Here is a 24,171-nt window from a genome sequence, read left to right as displayed (position 1 = left end):
AAACAATCAAACAAAGAAATTGGTTACCTATTGGCTAAAGAACAAAAATAAGTTAAACCTAAATTAGGAAATCAAAAATAATCTTACCATAATTTTGTGTAGGTGGAAACAAAGTTTGTTATTAATTTAATTAGGAATCACAAGATACTTCAATGCAATTGGCATGTTCTATATCGTCTACTTTAAAATAATTCCTTATCTCCCACCTCACCTTCCCCTACTACAACCAATTTCCATTAAAGAAAATGAAATCTTCCTTAAAACCTTAAAATCAACAACCTTGACACAATTTGATTAACACTAAACGACATAAATATGTTGAATTCTTGGATCTTAATAAACAATTAGCCATTAAATTGTTTGATATATGTATGTTCAGGAAATGTGAGGATTTGGCCAGATATATGAACATTTGATGAATTGGTGAATCTCTTGGCCTGGAAAACTACATCCGTATAGCAAATCAAAATCTGATCATACATGTCTTAGCACCAATGTTGGAGGTACTTCCTCTAAGGATATAGTAAATTGGATTAAGGAAAAATAAAACAATTTCTTTTATAGAATTTGATAATATTGTAAGGACATTAATTATTACCATTTAAAGAATACAAGAAATTTTATTATTCTATGTAGTGTCCCTTTCTGGGGCTTTGTCATGGGTTTTATGTTGTTTAATGTGAAATTCAAAAGAAAAAAACAATTTGAGGATGTACATATATAAAAAAAATGTCGATATTCAATAATAGTCTATTAAGCTTTAGAAAGCATACCTGAACCGAATTCAAACGTTCCCATTTAACTGGAAAATTTGATAGAAATGATACATGACTATAGTGGATCCTTAAATACATCGACTTAAATCCTAAATTTGTCCATAGACAACATGCATATCAGAAAAAAAAATGAACTTGAATTGCTGAGGAACCATTAAAAGCCACATGATATAATGTCTTAACAGTGGCATATAGTAGTGGTGCTCACAATGAACTGTATCAGTTCCATGAAAATATTTTCACCTTTTTTCTTCTCTTTTTTGTTCCTTCCCAAAAGGATGCCACTAACATATCAACCTCATTGAAATTAATATAAAAATAAACGATTTTGTGTTATTTTTCTGATATGAAAACCTCGGTTGTGTAGGTAGATGCATATGGCTTATATGATCTTTTTATGAGGTGCCACATAGACCTACTTTTAGCTCTAGCTGATATGAAAATAATGTTTCATTCCACAGTTACATATGAAAATATGAAATACTTTGTAATCATTTGAGTTGATGAGCTTAATATTTATGGAAGAAGGCAACCAAACACCATCAATCCCAATATAAATGAAAACTCTTCAAATAGAGCGGCTTTAATATCTTTTGTGTCTACTAGAGATAAGAAAAGAAACGATGTGTTGTTATGTAAACAATTGCTTATAATACACCATAAAAGAAAGTGTCTACCTGGCAATTTGAAGAGCTATTCAAAACAAAAAAAAGTGTGATTTACCAATGAAGGGAAAAAAGGAATTGAAGATGAAAAGTCAGGCATTTCGTTATCCTCAAATATGCCCTCATTTCGTTTTAGGTTTTTTAAGCATTGTTGCACCAGTAACCTCCTCCTTACCTGTAAATCTGAATAGTCCAATTTTTGTGTAGATAAGGCCTTCTTGTATACACACAATGAGAAGCCTCGTGGTGTGTATACACCTCATCATCTTCTTCTTCCATCCTCCTTCCATTCTCAATCCAGTATACTCGCAACGAAGGAATGTGGCTGTAGTGGATTTAAGATGCAAGAGAGAAGAAGATAGGAAAAGAGAAGAAAGAGTCTATAGTGAATTGTGGTGGCCAACACGAGAGACCGCGTTCGTGGTTCTAGACCAGCACCACGAGAGGATCGAGATCGTGTACATGGACAACGACCATGGCCATCTGGACCACAAATGGCTTCATAACACCCATACCAGACGGCCTAAGAACTTTGAAAGGAGGAGAAATGATATCCTGTCGTAGACAAAAAGTAGTTTCAGATTGAAAATTGTACCTCTTCCATGAAAAGAGAGCCACCGGGAACCCAAAATGTATGCATATGTAGGACTGGACCTGAAGAAAATCGAACAAAAAAAGTGAGAGACCAAAACCTTATGGTGTGTTTAGTTGCGGAAAAATGAGCCGTTTTTTGGAAAAAATTTCCAAGAAAAATGAGATTTTTGAAAACGCGTTTAGTTCGTCTATTTTTTCTAAATTTTTCATGGAAAATGAAAATTTTATGTTTACTAAAATTACAAAGAAGTTGGAAATTTTTTGAAAACCGATAATCATTGTTTTCCATATTTTTCTAATTCTAATTTTTTTCTAAAATATAAGTACACAACCACTCCCACCCCATCTACCTACCCCCGCCTTAACATCTCCAACCCATCACACCCCTACCTACAAACATACACCCACAAGTCCACCACCACCCTTACACACACACACACACCCCAATCCCCACAAACACACACATACACACATACACCCCTAGAAACATACACATACACACACACACCAACCCCTACAAACACATACATACATACACATACAAACACCCACACACACACACACACCCACACATACACACACACACCCACAAACACATACACATCAACCCCTACAAACACATGCATACACACATACATACACATACACCTACAAACACACACCCACACCCACCCACACCCATACCCCCAAACACACGCACACACACCCACACCCACACTCGCAAACTCACACCTATACCCACATCCACTCCACCCCCCCACACACACCCAACACCACTACCACAATCACCGGCCTACCATCACTATCACTATCACCAGCACCATTACCCCATCACCAGCACCACCGTTGCCATCACCACCACTTCCATAATTGCCGCCACAACCACCACCATCTATCATCACCACCACAGTCACCACAGCCACTACCACCCCTACTGTCGCCATCATCAACACAACCACTGCCCATCGTTGATGCCCCTACCACCGCTACCGTCCCCACGCCCACCCTACCACCACTATCGTTTTCTAAAAATGAAAACTGATAGAAAAATGCATGTCTAAACACATTTTCTAATTTTCTAAAACTGAAAATGAAAAACGAATAAGTTTTAAATAAACGCGTTTTCTAAATTTTCCAATGAAAACTGAAAAATGGAAAACGAAAACTGAAAAGGAAAAACAAAAAACGGAAAATGAAAACTGTTTTTTAGTAACATCGGTTGGCCCAATCAGAAACAAAAAGAAATCTATGATTGCTGATATTTTGGAAGAAATATTGGATTAAGCATAACACCGGTTAACCCAAACGTCGATTGAGCATAACATCGGTCGACCCAATCAAAACCGTACGATGGAGATGAAGTAGGAAGAAGTTAAGTTGAAAAAGATTTACATGTTGCTCAATTCCTTGTCCATGTTGGTGGAGAAGGGGGCAGTTGGACGAACAACAAAGAACAAAAGGAGAAGGAGAAGAACTAATGTGGTGGACATCAACTTCAAAGGAAAGTCAAATGAAGTGGTAAGGAACCGATAAGCGTAACAGGGACCCGATCGACGGTGACGCCTCCTTGAAAGACTGATTCTTATCGAGATAGAGAATGAAGCAGGAAGGCGGTGCGTATCGAGGACAAACGGATGAAAAGATATGAAAAAATGTGTTATTCTAGAAATCGATGCAAGAAGCGGTGGTAAAATATGTCCAGTGGATTTATTTGATAGGAAATAATAGACAGAGGTAGTGGCAGTGACCATGGTAGAGCAACTAACCCCACGAACAGTATCTCTGGTTAGGTACTGTTCATAAGGGGGCTTTGGATTTACTGTTATATATAACTATATCAAAGGAAAATATTAAGCCTACGACTCCATCATCTCAACTTGTTGGTCATCCCCATCAACCACAATCTCCAATAGAGTCTCATCTTCTACGACAAACATTTTCACTTTAATATGCTCTTTTCATGATGCTCGATTCTAGTGATAGTTACACCATTCTAGTTGCCTATACAGATCGTTTGTACATAAAAAAGAAGAAAGACTAACGTGAATGAGATGAAAACGATGACGGCGAACCGGTTTTTGCCGACATCTGGAATGATGATGGTAAGCACAAGAGCAACACTCCTCTCACTTACGTCTCTCACTTCTAATTTCGGTTTCGATCTTAAAATCTATCAAAATCAAATGTAATCTCCATAGATTCAATCAAAACATTAGACATCAAGTTCTTATGTCATTCCTATAAATGAGGATGTAAATTACTAATAGTTCTATAATGCAAGAAAACAAGAACAAACGAAGGAACAATGCAAAATAAGTAAGCATGATAAAGAAGCTTCTGGCCTAAATTTCAAACAAATTCATGATTTAAAACTGTAGATCTACTATTCTATATTAGTATTACATAAAAACATGAAATTTTACATACAATTCCAAAGACTTGGAAGAGAGATGACGAAATAAACCAAAGAGATGTAATGGTCGGCACTAAAATAGCCGACGATGGCATCTGCAAGCACAAGCAACAAGTTGTGACCATTGATTGTTGCAGCCCCATAAAGCAATGATGAAATTCTACTTTAAACCACATGTTTAATTTCGGAGAGAAGAGATTCTTAGATGATTTTCAATTTGCATGAAATAATATACAGGAGAAGCAGTTAGCAATCTCTAGAGATAGAAGTAGTCTTAATAAATAATAGTTTGGTGAACTTTGGCTCTTTTCAAAAAAAAAAAAAACAAAAATAGTCTTAATAAATAATTACAAGAAAGGCAAAATTGTCTAACTTACTTTAAAAATCGTGACCCTATATAGTTCGAAGACTTTGGGTTTATTCATTTAGTTTGAAGACTTTGGCTTATTTAGGATCTGTTATAAATATTATTTTGGGATTGCATAATGTGTAGGCTTTGGGTCCATAATCTAATGCTTCCATTGTGCCACCATCACCCTCTGACCTGCCAGCTTGCTTGCTTGCCGTCAAGATAATCAGCTTCCCCTATCCTCCCACGTCCTACTTGATTGGATGGTGAGTCACCCAGTGCTTATGTGTTGTCTTCTTCTTTCTCTGCCACGTTTTTCCAACGACTCCACCTCCTATACCACACTCCTTCTCTCTCATTCATTCGGCGCTTGCATTGCTAGGACAACGGGTACGACCACCAGTCCACATCGTTCTCTCTTCTACCACTTTTCTCATCTCACGAACCACCTAAAATCTATCCGATCTCTTTCTCTCTCCACCACTTCTTCCGCCTCTTCCCTGATGCGTGAAACCAACCTTCATTTTCCGGTGGCGTTCGGCGTGTGGACAGGATTTGAAGAAGAGCATATGGCATCAGTTTGAAGATGGTGAATCATCCCACTTAAATCTTAACCACGCGTTTGAGAGATAGAGGGACACCTGTACTCAATCACCGTTTCCCTTCTGGCTTCCGTTTCCAAATAAGCCTTTAAAGTTTCTTGCACGACTTATTCTTCCTTCTCTGTCTCGTCTCTTATTCGCTCCAGGTAAGTAAATTATGGTTTTCTCATATCGATTGATTAATCTTGTTGCAGAGGTCGTAATGGGAGTATTTGTTTTCTTGGAGACACCTGCACACCTTAGTACACCTCTCTGTTCTTCATTTTCTGCCATTTTCAATTTTGTTTGAAAATTAAAATGGGGTTTTTCGTCCAACCTCAAGATGAAAAGGAGTCTATGAATCAACCGGCGGACATCAATTTTAAAATTAAGGGAAGATATTAACCATATGAATTTTTATTTATTTGTTTATTATTATTATTTTTTTTCTCGTTTGATCAATTATCTGGATGTTTATCAATTATATGGAAGCTGATGCCCTCTTTTTAACCACAACATATCAAATTTACAGGAAGAGATAAGAACACCGTTGGGCACGGCGGTGTGGTGCTACACTCACATACTCGTAGACGTCATGTTATTTTTATCGTACTTTAGCCAATATATATATATATATATATATATATATATATATATATATATATATATATATATATATATGTGATGGTTTAATTTTGTGAGATTGTGAAACGTAATTCTAGCTATTCATTTTATAGATAAAAAAATATTAATAATTGAAAATTTTCGAAAAAAAAAATTCAAATATTATTTCAATCATTTATATTTTCTAATAAAGAAAATTAAAAAAAAACACCAAAAATAATATATTTTTTGTATATTCTAATAAAATATTAGAATATTTTACATATCTGATAAATCTAATAGAATATTTTAAAATTTTAAAAAACACATTAAAATATTTACAGTTCATGTGTTTTTCAAAATATGGTAAATTTATTTATTTATTTATTTATTTTAATTTATTAATTTATTTATTTTTATATTTATTTTAAAATAATTTTTAATCTCACGGTCTTATAAAATGGACAGTCTCAAATGAACTTGAATATATATATATATATATATATATATATATATATATATATATATATATATATATATATATATATATATATATATAGAATTAGGTTATTTTATTTTACTAACTATTATGTGTCAGAATATACAAATCTGGATCAATGGGTGGAATTAATAAATTGACATGATTTGAGGGTGTATGCTATTACAATGGGATAACATTACCATATAATCACACAAATTTTAGCAAAAGGGTATTGTGAACAATTAGCTAAATTTATAGAAGGACGTTTTCGGATTTTTAGGGATGATTAATTATCCTAATTTTAAAAATCTAAAATTTTTTAATTAATTCAATTTTAATTTTAACGTAATTTGTATACATTTATTCTGTCAGAATATTTTTTTTTGTTAGAAAGATGTTCTTTCAGAATTTTATTCTAGGGTAAATTACACGGATGGTCCCTGTGGTTTGGGGTAACCTGCGCGCCTAGTCCCTGAGCAAGATTTTTAACTCGGATGATCCGTAATGGTAAAATTCATAACCATCCTGGTCCCTCACTTAACATCCCGTCTAATTGCTCCGTTAAAACACCCCACGTGCAAGGCACGCAGGGGTATTTTTGTCTTTTTAAGTCACCCTGTCTTCTTTAAACATGGTTTATTTGTCTTCTTCCCCCATTTCTTTCTCAATCGCAGTCTTCTCCTCCCACCTTTCTTCTCACAGCCGATCAAACATGGTGAAATGCAATTGTGGTGCGATAGGCGTTATACGTACTTCAACTACGAAAAGAAACCCAGGTAGGGCATTTTATGCTTGCCCATTAGAGGTACGATGCTGGAATTGTTTTGGGGGATTTTCTATTGTAACCCTAGTATGCGTATGTGCTAATCGAAGCTATTCACAGTACAGGGACCAAGGTCTGGCTTTATTAAGTGGGTAGATGAAGAAAAGCATGGTCATGAGGCGGAAATAAAAAATGAGGGGCTTGAAATCCAAATTCAAGAACTTGAGGTCCAAAATCGGAATCTGAAGGCATTGTTAATAATCAGTTGGTTTTTGTTTTTTGGGATAGTTGTTTACAAGTTGTAGTGTTAGTTTTATGTTAATAATCAGTTGGTTTTTGTTTTTTGGGATAGTTGTTTACAAGTTGTAGTGTTAGTTTTAAGATCATCAGAAGTAGTTGTAGTTGTTTACAATGCTTTGTAATGAAACTTATTTGTATCAAGGGTACCCTTTTATCAATGAAAATGATATTTTGTTGAACTTGATTGTATTTTACAATTTGTGATGTATCTTGGGACATTGGTTAAACTACATTGCTAAAAGAAATCAAAAGATTACATTGACAAAAGCAGATGACCCAAATAAAAGCAAAACATATGACCAAAATAAAAGCAATGCCAAAAGCAGATGACCAAAATAAGCAAAACAGATGACCAAAATAAAAGCAATCAAAAGATTACATTGTTTGTCAAAGGCAAAGTACATTGCTAAAACTGGATACTATAATTACACCATTGTTTTTCAAAAGCAATTAACATAACCATCACAACACATAAATTAGTTCAAAAGAAGACAATGTTTGTCAACATCAACCAAAACAATACATAAGCACCTAAAAGCCACATTTATGGGACACCTTTCCCTTTTTTGCTAACACTTGCCCTCACTTTTGCACTTCCATCCTTCACTTTCGCACTTCCAGCACCACTATCATTCCTTGAAGTTTGTGATCCACCAGCCTTCACTTTTTCACTTCCAACCTTCACTTTTTCACTACCAGCACCACCAACAATCTTTGAAGTTTGTGATCCACCAACATTCCTTGAACTTTGAGAACCACCAGCCTTCTGTCCCTTGCAAGTCCTTGCATTATGCCCACTTTTGTTACACTTAGAACATGTCACTGATTTTTGTGCTCTTGACAATTGGTTACCTTTCACCAAATCCTCAACCTCCATGGCAGATCTCCTTCTCTTTTTCTTTGGTCTTCCAATGGGCACATGGTGTTTTGGAGGGAGTAAGGTTGTAGGGCATGTAGACTTCTCCCACATGTTCCTTCCATTGATTGGGTGAATTGTAAAAGAATACATATTCTTCCATGTTTCTAACCAATACGTTCGATGGACCCAATGTTCAGGTATCTTATCAATTTCTTTGTTCTTCAACATCTCCCACATACATGCTATTGCATGTGCACATGGCATCCCTATTAGTTCCCACCTTCTACATGAACATGTTTGTTGGCCCATATCTACCACAAACTGTTCCAAAAGATTTTTACTGACTTGATATTTCCCATTCCCACAAAAAACAGACCTTAATTGTGAAGCCTCTTTCTTCAGTTTTTCAACCCATATGGTAGCTGTAGGAGTCAAGGGACCTACAGCTTTATCAATTTCCTTTTGCACAGTTACAATTTTCTTCACTAAGTACTCTCTAATGTACTCCAAACATGTAATGATTGGTACATCACGACCTTCAACAATCTTGCTATTTAGAGATTCACACATATTGTTAAGCATAGCATCTGTATGAGCTCTACCTAATAAATCATTAAAATATGTATGAGCTATTTAGAGTTTCACACATATTGCACAGCTACAAACTAATGATCTAACATTAAAATCTACCTGTAAAGTGTGAACGAGACCAATGTTGAGGAGGAATGTTTTTAAGCCACTCATACGCATCATTATTAAGTTTTCTAAGTTCCTCCATTGATCGTTGAAACTGTTGAATAGTAGATGCTTTTGCACAATCCCATAGCAAGTCTTTGAATTGCTTTGCCCTCCAATTAGCTTTCATGTTTTCATGGATATGACGAAGACAATAACGATGCTCAGCGCATGGAAACAACTTTGTTATAGCAGGTAACACTCCCTATATAATGGAAAATTGTATTAAAAGTATATCATATATAATGTATTATTTTGATATTCGAATTAATACCTTTTGTCTGTCTGTCATAAACGTAAAATTTGAGTTTGTTCCTAAACCCAAATCATCCCCTAGACAAGTTAGAAACCAAGTCCATGAGTTGGTACTCTCAGATTCCACAACAGCATAAGCCAGTGGATATGTTCCATTATTACCATCAATTCCCTACATAAGTAAAAAATTTACAATTAAAGCACCATCAATAACCTAAAATACAACTTTTTATAATATAAATGTAGTTCATATGAAAAAAGGTTACCACAGCTGAAAGTATTTGTCCTGGGTATGGACCCTTCATAAAAGCACCATCGAGACCAAGAAAGTCTCTTCTTCCAGCAGCAAATCCCTTTTTTAAAGGACCAAGACAGATGTATATGCGCTTGAAAGTTCTAGTTTCTGAATTTGGATTTGGTTCATGCTCTACATCAATCTTTACAGTCGTGTCTGGGTTATGTTTTTGAAGTTCTTGAACATAGTCTCTCAATAGAGCATACTGACCTCGATAATCCCCTCGCACCTGATTGAGTGCTTCAGTTCTAGCCCTAAACACTTTCATCTTGGAAAGTCCCACTTGGTAATCACGTTGCAGTTGTTCTTGTAAAGCACGAATTGGAATAGTTGGGTTAGATTCCACCTGAGTTGTAATCTTTTTGGCAAGAAACTTATAAGTACACGCTTTAACATTCCGAGTTTGGAGACAACGATGTTCTTTGTTGTAAGACTTGACCATCCAGTTTGTATCACGTTTCCATTTACTAGCGTAGAGGCTCCACGGGCACTTCTCTTCATCTTCATTGTTGACTTCTTGTTGACCTTCCCCACTTTTATCTAAGTTTCCTAGTTTTGGTATTGTCCCCCTACACACAACTCTTACCCTATTCTTGTCATTTTTTTCAAAACCAAGTTCCCTTCTTGTCTCAATAGCATGGACTTTAACTCTTTCTTTAAACTCTTGGGCTGTATTAAAGGTTTGAAGGATATAAAATGGTTCAGCAACATTTGCTTCATCATTCTCATGAGCTCGTTGGATAGCTTTGATGGTCTTCTTTCGTTGACTAACTGGACCTTCATCCGAAGATGATCCTGACAAAAGTACCTCGTTATTTAGTACTTCATTAAGCTCTCCAACTTCATTCTCTTCTTGTACCACATTGTCATTCATACCTCCAACCCACTCTGCATCCATATCAATGTTATCATTGAAATCATTCATGTCAACTTCTACATCATCTAAGATGTTGTCATTGTCAACATAAAAGTCTATATCATCGGACTCACTAGATTTATAACCACTATCATCGTCAAAGTTGTCCCCACTTCCAAATTCTTCTTCGTTTATGTCCTCAAACATCTCCCCACTTTCAAATTCAGACCATGGATCTTCTCCACCCTTGTTACCATCCCTAAATTCAACTTCATTCGTGTGCTCAAATTTGTCCCCAATTTCAACTTCAACGCATGGATTTCCTTTCTTGTTATTATCCCCATTATCAGTTATGTCCATATTGTCATCTCCAGTGACGTCCATTACATTAGCCTCTTTAGAAGCATCCCCAACAACATTTGTCTCCCCAGTATCATACCAATCTAAGAAAAGCCTACGAGAACATGATGGAGGTTCAATAATTTCCTTTATTTGAACTTTTGCTTGATTTGGGGACATTGTGTACGTATGTAATTGGGTTTTTCCATGCTCAATATAGACTTCAATCAACTTATGCTTGGAAATGAAGGTACCCAGATGTCTCACATCCTGATCACTACCCAAAGCAAATAACCCGAAATCTAAATCTGAAAAAGGTCGTTTAAAGTGATAGTACAAAGGTATACCTTCATCAACATAACCTAACTGTTCCATCATTTCATCAATGTCATGCACTGAGAAAGTATCCATGTCGAGTAAGTCTATATACGTTTGTTTTCCTTTGATGTACTTTCTTCCAGGAAATTTGGTGAACTCTCCACCATGGTATAACCTAATGGAAAAGATTGTCGGATGCCCCCCTGTGAAATAGCCCACTTCAGATAAGGCTTCAACAAAATCCAAGTTATAGAAGATTGAGAGTGAGAGAATACTTACAGTAACGACGTCCAACATCGATTTCCTCCATATTTGCACGTATACGCCACAGCACCATTGCGTTTTAGAGGAGAAGATATCACGATTAGGGTTTTCTTATCGGAATGTTGAAATTTTTCTGGGTTTTCTGAATGAAAAGATGGAGTACAGAGAAAAATGATCGCCTCTTCGTATACAACATGGCGGTAACACTAGAATATTAAAAAGACAAAAATACCCCTGCGTGCCTTGCACGTGGGGTGTTTTAACGGAGCAATTAGACGGGATGTTAAGTGAGGGACCAGGATGGTTATGAATTTTACCATTACGGATCATCCGAGTTAAAAATCTTGCTCAGGGACTAGGCGCGCAGGTTACCCCAAACCACAGGGACCATCCGTATAATTTACCCTTTATTCTATTAGAATATTATTGAAGAATAACAATATTTTTGAATCCGAGGTTGAAAAATAACAACATTCTAATATATTCTTATACATCCGAACTTAAATACAAATTCATACATATTCTTACAGATTAAAAATCTTATACCTTTTAATATAATTATACATATTCTAAAAGAATATTAATAAAAATGAATAAAATTCTTAAAAATTATCATCATTCTAAAATTGTGAATATGATCAAACATTATTCATTTTTCAAGTCATTCATATTAGGTCTTCAACGCAATGATAGCAACTAATGCATCCATATTCATCTTGTCAAACAGTTATTGAACAAATGCACTTAATCTTCTTTAATGGTCCAAAGAATCGGTTTGATTCCAACTATTTTTACGAAAGTGTGATGTATTATCGTAAGAATGTAATTCTTGACCCATTCTTCCAACCATTCTTATCACAAATGAAACAAAAACTAAGAATGGTTAAAAGCATGTTACTTGTAATCCCTATCACTTAATATATTCTGGAAGAATACATAAAATATAATAGAATACATAGAGTACATTCTGGCAGAATACATAGAATAAATTCTAACAGAATACATAGATTACAAACAACTATTTTCTTATTCGAGTAACATACTAATCAACTCACATGTTCAAAATCCACTGAAGCAAAATTCACTTTGCCAAAACTCAATCAAACAATATTGAATTGCGTAGGAACAATAAATGCAAAATCTATCTAATCTAATTTAATACCAACAATAAAAGAGCAGTGAAACAGGATTGAAGAAATCGAATGTAATTCCAAACTTAATCTAAATCAACTAGCATCAACCTATTGTTACGAAAAGGGCATCCAACTCAATCTAAATTAAGTTATATATTTATGAAAAGAATAAGGAACAAAACGAAGTAAAAAAATTAAATATTATTAACTATTATTTTATTGAGGCATTTTATTGAACACATGAAGGCCATGGCAGAATCATATTAGGCAAATCAGACAGCTACTGGAGATGGGATATCTAATCCAGACCACTGCTCTGTAACAGAAAAAAGAAGACAAAAAGAATTTCAAATCGTACAAGATTATGTATATAACCCAATGAAAATCATGATAAAAATTTCATGTTTCTATCATGTCATTGTCATAGCCATGGACACAAATCAAAGGTGACAAAAACTATCTAATTAAATTGTTATTTCTCATGTTCGTCATTGATTCATGACAATCAGATTTGTTCTGAGATTCGAGTTAGAATTTGTGAAGGAAGAAACTGATGTTTTGACGTTCTTTATGGAGTATAAAAAACCCTAACATTCAAATAGACACAAATCAAAGTGACGAAAACTATCTAATTAAATTGTTATTTCTCATGTTCGTCATTGATTCATGACAATCAACTTTGTTCTGAGATTCGAGTTATAATTTGTGAAGGAAGAAACTGATGTTTTGACATTCTTTATGGAGTAAAAAAAAACCCTAACATTCAAATAATTGTTAGATTACTTGTAACATCCAAAAATTTACAACCAATTTTGACTTGTCAAAAACAACTCATATTCATTAAGTTATTACAAAAAGGTTTTCAATTCATTTATTATCAGAGTATTTCCCAGAACCACATCATAAATACATAAAACATGAGAAGCGGTACGATCACGCCTTCGCCTTGCCACGATCTCCTGAAATACCTGAAACAATACACTGAAAACTGTAAGCCTGAAAGCTTAGTGAGTTACCCCCAAAATACCAACCACATATACCATACTCATAACATATCATATCATAAACAGAATAGCCATGCACTTCGGGTCTACTGTGTGACTGGTCTGCCGCACCGGGTATTCAGTCCACTTGGTCCACCCTTAGAGTCTAGCCACATACATCGAGTCTGCAGTGTGGTTGGTCCGCCCGCATCGGGCCTTCAAACCACCTGGTCTATTCTCTGAGTCTATAGTATGACTGGTCCGCCCGTACCGGGCCTTCAGTCGGCCTGGTCCACTCTCCGAGCCTCGGCACGTCTGGTCCACCCTCGTGGGGCCTACAACCTATCCGGACTGCTCGCTGGGCCTTCGGGATATCTGGTCCACCCTGGTTTTGTTGGCCTACAGCATAAAGCAGGACCAGCCTCAACCCAACCCCAGTCAACCAACCATGTGCACATAAACATATAATCATATAACAATTCATCACTAATCAACCGATCTAGCAGATCACATACATAACACACTCTAACTGGGATATCGACCTAATCGATCACTAACATAGCATCATCCTATATACCAGGATTCCGACCTTAACCAGGTCTCTAACATTTACCATCGTAACTACTAGTATGCAAACACCGGATCTACAAACTCCGGTATGCCTTTTCCTGCACTTCCCACAAGTGCGGCTGCTCTGATCTCCCAACTTAGAATCAACGGTCTTGGACTGTTTTGGCACCGGCTGTGACTGCGCCGGGGCCCGCCTCTTCTCTCTCAACTGTCTAATATCCCTCTCGAGCATACTCAAATATCGGGACATCTGAGCCTGTTCCGAAGCAAACTCAGGGAAAAACATCGCCCTCTCAGCGAACATCCTGGTGATCTCCGTCACTGACTCTGAACCCTGCTTCAATTCCAAGAACTCTTGAGCCAACCTCTCTCTCTCTCTCTCTCTCTCTCTCTCAACCCTCGGAACATATCGAGTATCGAACATCTCCTGTAACTGATCCCATGTAACCGCAGCCCGCTGCGCATCAGAATAAGATCCTGTAGTCAACCTCCACCAATCCTTTGCCCCGAGCCTCAACAAGTTCAGAGCACACCTCACCCTCTGATTGGTAAGGCATGAACATGTGAAGAAACAACCCTCCACATCCGACAACCACCTCATAGAAACGATCGGATCCTGAGCTCCATCGAAAGTAGGGGGCTTCGTATTATCGAAGTCTCGATACTGAAAAACTCTACCGGCTCCTCCTCCTACCGGTGCTACAGCTGTTGTAGCCGCTGCGGTAGCTGTCTCTGTAAGAGCTGCATAACGCTCATCAAAGTACTCAACCATGGCGGTGTTGATCGACCCATACAGTTTCGACAACTCAGCCTGGAACATAGCAACCTCATCATGCAGGATCTCACGAATCCTGGCATCCAACTCGTCCGTACTCATCTGTCCAACAACCTCGGGTTGTGCTGACCCATCTTGGGCACCCTCTCCTGCTCCTGATCCCGAACCGGATCCTGCCCTGATACGCCTTGTAATTGCCATTCTGCAATACACCATGAGATCCTCAGACTCCTCGCATAACCACCCAGAATGACTCTCTAATCAACCACCCAGGGGTTGTGACTTCCTTGATACGCATAAGGGTCCTGTGCTTTCAGTAGTGCAGGCCCATACTACCTTCTTCACCTACCCATATTTGTCTCAAGTATCATCACAACGCCCCAGGCACTAATGCACATAGCAAGCCTTCTATCCTCACTCCTAGAGGAACATGGAAACTCTCACAAAATGAGACCCTAGGTTAGCAGGCATCACAATCAGGCAACTCTATCATGCACTTCTTGAAGATCCCTAGCCTAACACTAGCATGGTGTTCTAGCATATCACATAAACAAATAACTTGTATGGTAATTTTGGGGTAACTTACTGGCTCCGGTTGATTGTACCCTCTGCTTCCTCTTTTACTTATTTTTAAAAACCATTTTTAATTTCTCTTTGAAAACTCTCCTTGATTTGAGACTGGATTCACACGAATATTCCTTCAATTCAATCAAACCAAGGCTTTGATACCAACTTGTAACATCCAAAAATTTACAACCAATTTTGACATTTAAAAAACAATCCATATTCATTAAGTTATTAAAAAAAGGTTTTCAATTCATTTATTATCAGAGTATTTCCCAGAACCACATCATAAATACATAAAACATGAGGAGCGGTACGATTACGCCTTCGCCTTGCCACGATCTCCTGAAATTCCTGAAACAATACATTGAAAACTGTAAGCCCGAAAGCTTAGTGAGTTAACACCAAAATACCAACAACATATACCATACTCATACCATATCATATCATAAACAGAATAGCCATGCACTTCGGGTCTACTGTGTGACTGGTCCACCCTCCGAGTCTACCTGGTCCACCCTCCGAGTCTAGCCACATACATCGAGTCTGCAATGTGGTTGGTCCACCCGCACCAGGCCTTCAACCCACCTGGTCCACTCTCTGAGTCTACAATATGACTGGTCCGCCCGTACTGAGCCTTCAGTCGGCCTTGTCCACTCTCCGAGCCTCGGCACGTCTGGTCCGCCCTCGTGGGGCCTACAACTTATCCGGACCACTCGCTGGGCCTTCGGGATATCTGGTTCGCCCTAGGTATGTTGGCCTACAGCACAAAGGAGGATCAGCCTCAATCCAACCCCAGTTAACCAACCATGTGCACATAAACATATAATCATATAACAATTCATCACTAATCAACCGATCTAGCAGATCACATACATATCACACTCTAACCGGGATACTGACGTAACCAGTCACTAACATAGCATCATCCTATATACCAGGATTCCGACCTTAACCAGATCTCTAACATTTACCATCCTAACTACCAGGGTGCAAACATATAACAAAGCAATAACATAACAACTACCTGGATTATCATCCGATAAAGGGCTGGCCTTGGTGCCTTAGACCCTATCGATGTAGTGAGGATTGCTCACCTCGTAACTGCTGAATGAAGATATAAGATCACGCTGCTCCAACCTCAGACACGAACTCCACCACTGATCAATACCAAATGACTGAATTCAATAAGTACCCATCTTTACCAAAATACCCTTGGAAGTCAACTGGTCAACTCCTGGTCAAAGTCAAAGTCCTCAGTCAAAGTCAAACTCCCTGACTAACTCTACTCGTCGAGTCCCTATTCCCTGAAGACTCCCATATCGCGGCTTCACTCGCCGAGTCACCCCAAGACTCGTCGATTCACGACTCAACCAGAACGATGAGGGTTCCATGACCAGACTTGCCGAGTCCAAGAACAGACTCGCTGAGTCCAAGGCAATATTAAACTGACTCTCCGAGTTGTTCTTCCAACTCGTCGAGTTCCTGCCTATCTTCATGCAACTCGTCAAGTACACCCATGTGACTAGCCGAGTTACCACGCGACTTATGCCAAATCTCTAGTCCAACTCGCCGAGTCATGTCCCATACTCGCCGAGTCCAACGTGAAGTCCCATAATCTTCAGTCATAGAGCCACTCCCTTACTCCAAACACTAGATCAGGGTCCCTATGGTTCATTAGCAACATAAAGTTGCTACCTTTACGTGCTTCCATGACCCATTCATCAAAAACCAACCTAACATGGAACTTAACTCATTAGGGATGACTTTTGCATGGCTAATCAAAGGGCTTTCTTCACATAGAATCCATATGGAACTTAGATCTGGAGTTTTAAGTCCAGATCTAACTCATGCATCAAGATCTTAACATAAATTCTTCCAAACAAACCCTAAAGCACCAAAAAAGGTGGATCTAGAAGGAATAAAGACAAGATGACGAATCCTTACCTCAAAACAACCTCCAACTGAGGAGTAAACCAAATCTCCTCAAGCCTCCTTGATCCAAGCTTTTAACTCTTCAATATTTCCTTCCTAAATCCACTTATCTAAGCTCCAAAATGCTCCCAAGGCTCTCAATTTTGATTTTAGGGCTTCTGATTCTATGAGGAGTAATAAGGGGCCGAAATGGGGGCTTAAGGATCCCTAGATAGGGTGCAAACCCCGGGGATTAGGGTTTCTCATTCCAGCACGGACTCGTCGAATCCAGCCACCGACTCGGCGAGACCGGCCACTTATCATGTGCCCGTCACACGCTTAGACTCGACGAGTTCCAGCTCCTACTCGCTGAGTTCCTCTTCTCCAAACTTACACTTTACCCCTTGAACTCTTGTTTCTACCTTAGGATGTTACATTACTAGATTAGTGACAAACCACATAGGAATGACTCGGAAATGTGTGAAACCAGGAGTTCAACTCAGAATAAATTAGAATATCGTCAATGAAGATGAATGGCATGATCATCTTCAGACTTGGAATATATTAGAATATCGTCAATGAATAGTCAATGAATATGATGACTGATTTATCGAGCATCGGGCGGCATACCCAATTCATCATATCCATTAATATAGCAGGAGCATTTGTTAAGCCAAATGGCATACCAAGGAATTCATAATGCCCATATCGAGTACGAATAGCAGTCTTTGGTACATCCTGCTCGTGAACTTTCAACTGATGATAGCCAGATCTTAGATCAATATTTGAGAAATATCTAACACCCTTAAGTTGATCGAACAAATAGTCGATGCGAGGTAGTGGGTACTTGTTCTTGATAGTCACCTTATTCAGCTCACGATAATCAATGCACATTCGCATTGATCCATATTTCTTCTTGACAAATAGTACCGAAGCACCCTATGGAGAGGTACTCGGTCGAATGAAACCCTTGTCAAGTAGTTCCTGCAGTTGGATCATAATTTCTTTCATCTCAGCTGGCATAAGATGATAAGGAGTCTTTGCAATCAGAGTAGCACCAGGCACAAGGTCAATTCAGAATTCTACTTGCCTATCTGGAGGAAGTCCAGGCAAGTTATCGGGGAAAACATCAGGATATTCGTTAAAAACGAGAACATCATTAATAATTTTCTTCTCCTCTTTTGATACATCAACTATGTAGGCCAGATAGATAGAACACCCTTTCGATATGAATTTACGAGCTTTAAGGAAAGAGATTATTTTTAAGAGCCGTTGTTCACCATAGACATAGATAGGATTCTCCCCTTCAATAGGAATGTGTACTGTCTTTTCATAGAACAAGAGTTCTGCGTGGTTCTTTGATAACCAATCCATGCTGAGAATAATATCAAAGTTGGGCAAGGAGATAGGGATCAGGTTAGCAAGAAAAGTATAGCCTTCAATTTCTATAACACAATCTCTATAGACTTTATCAGCAAGTAATGATATACTTCCCGCAGTATCTATGTGAAATGGTTGCGCGAGTACAAAGCAAGCAATTTGAAAGGAATGCGCAGATTCATAAGACATAAAAGAATCCGAGGCACCAGAATCAAATAATATGTGAGCAGGTCTAGAGTTGACAAGAAATGTACCCATCGCAACATTCGGGTCCTCGCGTGCCTCCTCTGAGGTAATCTGGAATGCACGACCCTTAACTTTTGGCCAGTAATACCACATGCATAGCAAGTAACATCCTTTCTTGGGCAAGCTGGCTTTATATGACCCTTTTCTCCACATCCATAATAGACAATGGATTCCTTGTCTATTTTGCATTGGCCCGGATGATTCCTTCCACAAATACTACATGAAGGCGATTGAATAGAAAAAGATTGTGATCTACTGCGTCCATGAGAGGCATTTTGAGTTTGAACTTGATTACCAGGTTCAGTCCGAACGGATTGAGTTGGTAGAAAAGAAGGAACAAGAACAGTTCTTTCAGTACGTGGATGCTTTGGAGCAATAAAAGTGGCACCACGTATTTCTAAGTCATGCTCACGTCTTCGAGCATATTCAACGGCTTTATCGAATGATAAAACTTCTCGATTTGCAACAAAATCATGGATTTCGTGTCGTAGTCCCTCCATGAATAACTGAATTTTCACATCTTCAGTTGGAATATACTTCGTAGCAAACCTTGCTCTTTGATTAAACTGAGTTTCATACTCATTCACAGTCATTCCTCCTTGTTTAAGCTAGAGGAATTCCTTCTCTAATCTCATCCTCATGTCTAGAGGACAATACTTCTCCAGAAAACGAGTTTTAAACATTTCCCAGGCTAAATTCTCTTGGTCAAACCCGTTGAGAGCTTCGTATGTTGCTTCCCACCAGACCAAGGCTTCTTCGATGAGCATTGCAGAAGAATAATTATCCTTGTCTTCATTATCCACATGAGAAATACGAAACACTTTCCCTGTGTTCTAGATCCAAGTAAGAACAATAATGGGATTGAGAACACCGGAAAACTCTATAGCACCGCTACTCTTGAAATCTTTGAACGAGGGACGCTTCACCTCTCCTTTTGAAGATTCTCCAGTGGCTTTCTCTTTCCCTTATCACCATTATTTTTGTGTTCTTTGAGAGTCTGTCGAATAACACCGGTAAGTTTACCCAAGAGTCGCTCCTCACGAGGAGATACTGGAGAATTCACTTCCTAGGGTTGAGGACCTCCACCAACCTAGAGGGTATGGCTACTAACCTGTTCAGCCATTGCCCTACAATACGGGGTAACACTGTATTTTAGAATATGAGGGTTTATTATTACCTAATACTTTTACTTATATATTTTTCCTATGGTTTGTATCCCTATACTTACAATGATTAAGTTCATATATTGAACTTCCAATAGTTTAAGTCTAAATACCAATCCGTGGAATTTAGTTCACTCAAACTACTGCTCTGATACCATGATTGAAAGGCTCTAACTTTCGTATTTTTGAAAGACCCAAATTTTCATACTTAACAATATAGTTACCCCAAAACATACTACTTACATATTCATAAAAACGATATTTTACATTGATAAAGAGGTTACAAACTACTAGATACAAACCGACTATTTTAAAGTGTTATATATTACATTACTTCCCAGGATTCTATAGTTTTATACATATGGGAATGCAAAATACAATAGTTTCAAACTATTCATAAGCGTCTATCGATACAATAGTTTTAAACTATTCAAAAATCTTCTACCAGTATATAACTATACTGAATGCTTATCTCCTGCAATTTTGTTAAACATTGAGAGGGTAAGCGGTGACGCTTACTGAGTTCAATAATAGATACAATATAACGTTATGTCATATATATGCATTAATATGGCAGAAGGAAAGAGGAACAAGGAACAACAAGGGTATATGTGAATCATGTGACAAACATTCCATATAAATCATTGATTTGATTTAAAGATATACAATCAATGAGACATAACAATTTCCATGCTTGATATACATCAATAAAGCTTTGGCCCAAATGGCATAGAAGAAATACTACTTCAGATTAACATTTTGGTAGGTTTTCAGGCTTATAGCCCTGTCTAACCTTCTGCCAATACCATAGAATAGAAATCATTCTCTTACGGAGACATGTTCTACATGGCCAGAGGCTACATACCAGTACCAACGTGAATCTAAGTCCTTTCACTGATCACATGGTCAAAGGTATTTCTTTGCTATTAAAAATAGAAATAAAAATAACCCGGGAAAATGACCCGGAATAATAACACTGAAAAGCACATAGCACATATAACACATAACATACAATTGTTCCTATATATTAAACTCACCGTGAAATAACCGGGGCCTAAATTATTAATTTGGGCAGTACTTCGGCTCTAAATATGAATTTCGTCGTTGAAAAACGGGAGATTTCTTGAAAACCAGGCTCTGCGAAGGTAGAGCTTCAAAACCGAAAAGATAAATTTTTCGGGCTTCTCGGGAGTCTCGAGGCGTGTTTCGGGCTTTGGAATCAGTACCAGGGCTTCGGGGGAAGTCAGAATAGTAAAAGTATGAAAAAGGGGGGTGAAAGTGCCAAATTTCCAAAATTACCCGAGAAGCCTTGCAGGTCCTCTATTTATAGGGGAAATCTGAGGGTCGGCCGAGAGGAGGAGTCAGCAGCGAGGGGACATGCGGCTGCTGGAGCGAAGGCCACAAAGAGAGAGGAGGGAATGAGCTGGCGCGCATGCGAGGCGGTGCTGTGGAGGGGCGAGGTTCGGACACGAGTGCGAGGCGCGTCGGAAGATCATTGGATCGCGGTTCGGTTTACTCGGATGGCGAAACGAGGCAGAGTCAGCTGCGAGGCGCGCATCGGATGCAAATTGGACCGATGCTCTGGGCCAACCGGACTGCGACACGTGTCGGGCACGAGGCGCGATCTCGCAAGGGTGACGTGGCTGACACTATTCATGCGAATTTTCTTGGAAATTGAACCAAAATATTCTGAAATTTATAACTTTCGCATACGAGCTCCGTTTTTGACGTTATTTATATGCACGCGTAGCTAAAATTATGCTCTACAACTTGCGTTTAGACTTCGTCGGCTAGTTTTGAATTTAAATTTTAATATTATTATTTTTAACAGACCGGGACAGGAAAATCCGTTAAAATTTCATAACTTCTTCATCCGACATCTGTTTTTGTCAGACTTTTTACCGTTGTACTACAAATGACGAGACCTTCAATTCTCGTTTAGGTTGTGTCGGCTAAAAATTACTCGATCTAAAATTCAAGTTTTTAGCTGTCTACTGCTAAGCTGAAACTTCGAAAAATGATAACTTCCTCATACGAATTCAAATTTTGGCGTTCTTTTTATCGAAATTCTCGGTTTAACGAATACTACGACTTTCATTTAGATTACAAAGGTTAAAAAGTAGTTTATCAAAAACTCACTTTTTACGGTGCCGTGCCGGTTTTGTCGCGGATCTTCAATTGGTCATAACTTATTCCTTATAACTCGGATTTCGATGAGGTTTTCGCCGACGTGTTTCTAACGAGATTATCTACCACTTTCAATAATAAAATTTTACTTATTTCAAATTTTATATTTTCACTATATTTCACTATTTGGCTTTTAATTGGGATCTCATAAGACTTCTAATATTTTATGAGTGATTCTAAACATAATTTTACTTTATTTCTAGGAAAAAAATATCTGTTAGAACTCAACATTCAAATTCACATAATATGTCATAATATTATTTACTTAAAACACGATTTCAAAACGTGTATTATATATATATATATATATATATATATATATATATATATATATATATATATATATATATATATATATATATATATATATATATATGTCATAATATTATTTACTTAAAACACGATTTCAAAACGTGTATTATATATATATATATATATATATATATATATATATATATATATATATATATATATATATATATGGGAAGAATAATAAGAAAATGTAAAAAATATGCGAAAACACGAATACACATGATTACTTTTGATTAGTTTTAATAAATCATTTAATTTATTTAAAAAAGGTATACTTGTCAATTACATATAAGTGAAATCGACGATTTGACAATTGCATGTTAGATAACTTCTTTTGAATTAAAATTATTGGCATATTAATACTAACTGCATGTTGGACTTCTTTCAAAATTTACAATTACGATAACTTCTATCCTAAATCTTCTTGAATCCGAAATTCAATTAATCAATTGTTCAAAGTAAAATAGATGAATACGCAAGAACATAGGATGACATCGACAACTGATTTCAGTAATTATGCAATTGAAAAATCACTACCAACAGTAACCGATGATAATTCAGGCAAGTTAACCATTTTATTTTCTGATTAAATAATTATTATAATAACCACATAATTAAATTATTTAAAGAAAAAATTTATCTAGATGTAGGCGACTTGAAACATCCCCTTTTTTCTTGGATAATCAACTCATCAACTAAACAATCATCATTTGTAGATACTTCGTCGTCTTCAATTTCAATAGGGTAATCAATAGAGTTTACCTTCCGATTAACCTTTCCTTCCAATTCAATTTGTGAGACCTTTTTTTTTCTTTGAGAATTAAACATTTTTCTACTTGAACTAGCATCTAATATTGCTTTAAACGCAAACATCTATTTTGAAAAAAAAAAAAATTCCGACGACAACAATTCTTGGGTCTTTACAAATATATTTGTGTTGGTCAGTTAAATTAGAAATTCGAAATTCAAACCTCTATTATCTATATGTAACGAAACGCATAACATAAAAAATATGTAATTACAGTCTTGCCCTTTTATATATTTTTACGGCTTTAAATAATTCAAAATTAATATCAATTATAATATCCATGTGTTCCACTTTCATTGGTTCTCACATTTTCGCAGGTTATATATATTTTCCCATGAACCAACTTTTATATATATATATATATATATATATATATATATATATATATATATATATATATATATATATATATATATATATATATATATATATATATATATATATATAATTTAGGAAATACATATTATAAACATGTTAGTTTTTTCACAACTTAAATTCCATTAAGAAACAAAGATATTAAAAAAAACATCATTCCAGAAACTTAAAAAAACATAGAAATTAAAAAAAAAAAAACGTAGAAATTCAAAATATCACAAGACCATCATAAATTCAGAAATATCACATGAGAAATTCAAACACACAACCCACTAAAAATGAGAAGACAAAGACTTTAAATTTGATGCAATTTAC

The 24,171-nt window shown here is 36.9% G+C and overlaps 1 long non-coding RNA gene across 1 annotated transcript; it reads left to right on the top strand.

The window, feature by feature from the left end:
- The first annotated feature begins 4,956 nt into the window (after window positions 1-4,956).
- On the top strand, window positions 4,957-7,706 carry LOC145043020 (uncharacterized). The gene is made up of 2 exons (XR_013680864.1): window positions 4,957-7,267; window positions 7,351-7,706. It is a non-coding gene; the product is annotated as an uncharacterized LOC145043020 (long non-coding RNA).
- Window positions 7,707-24,171: the final 16,465 nt, after the last annotated feature.

Source organism: Lactuca saligna, chromosome 4 (genome assembly GCF_052625555.1).
Source record: "Lactuca saligna cultivar CGN05327 chromosome 4, ASM5262555v1, whole genome shotgun sequence".
Lineage (NCBI taxonomy): Eukaryota > Viridiplantae > Streptophyta > Magnoliopsida > Asterales > Asteraceae > Lactuca > Lactuca saligna.
Note: the sequence above shows the minus strand (reverse complement) of the source record. Positions and strands in the feature narration are given on the sequence as shown.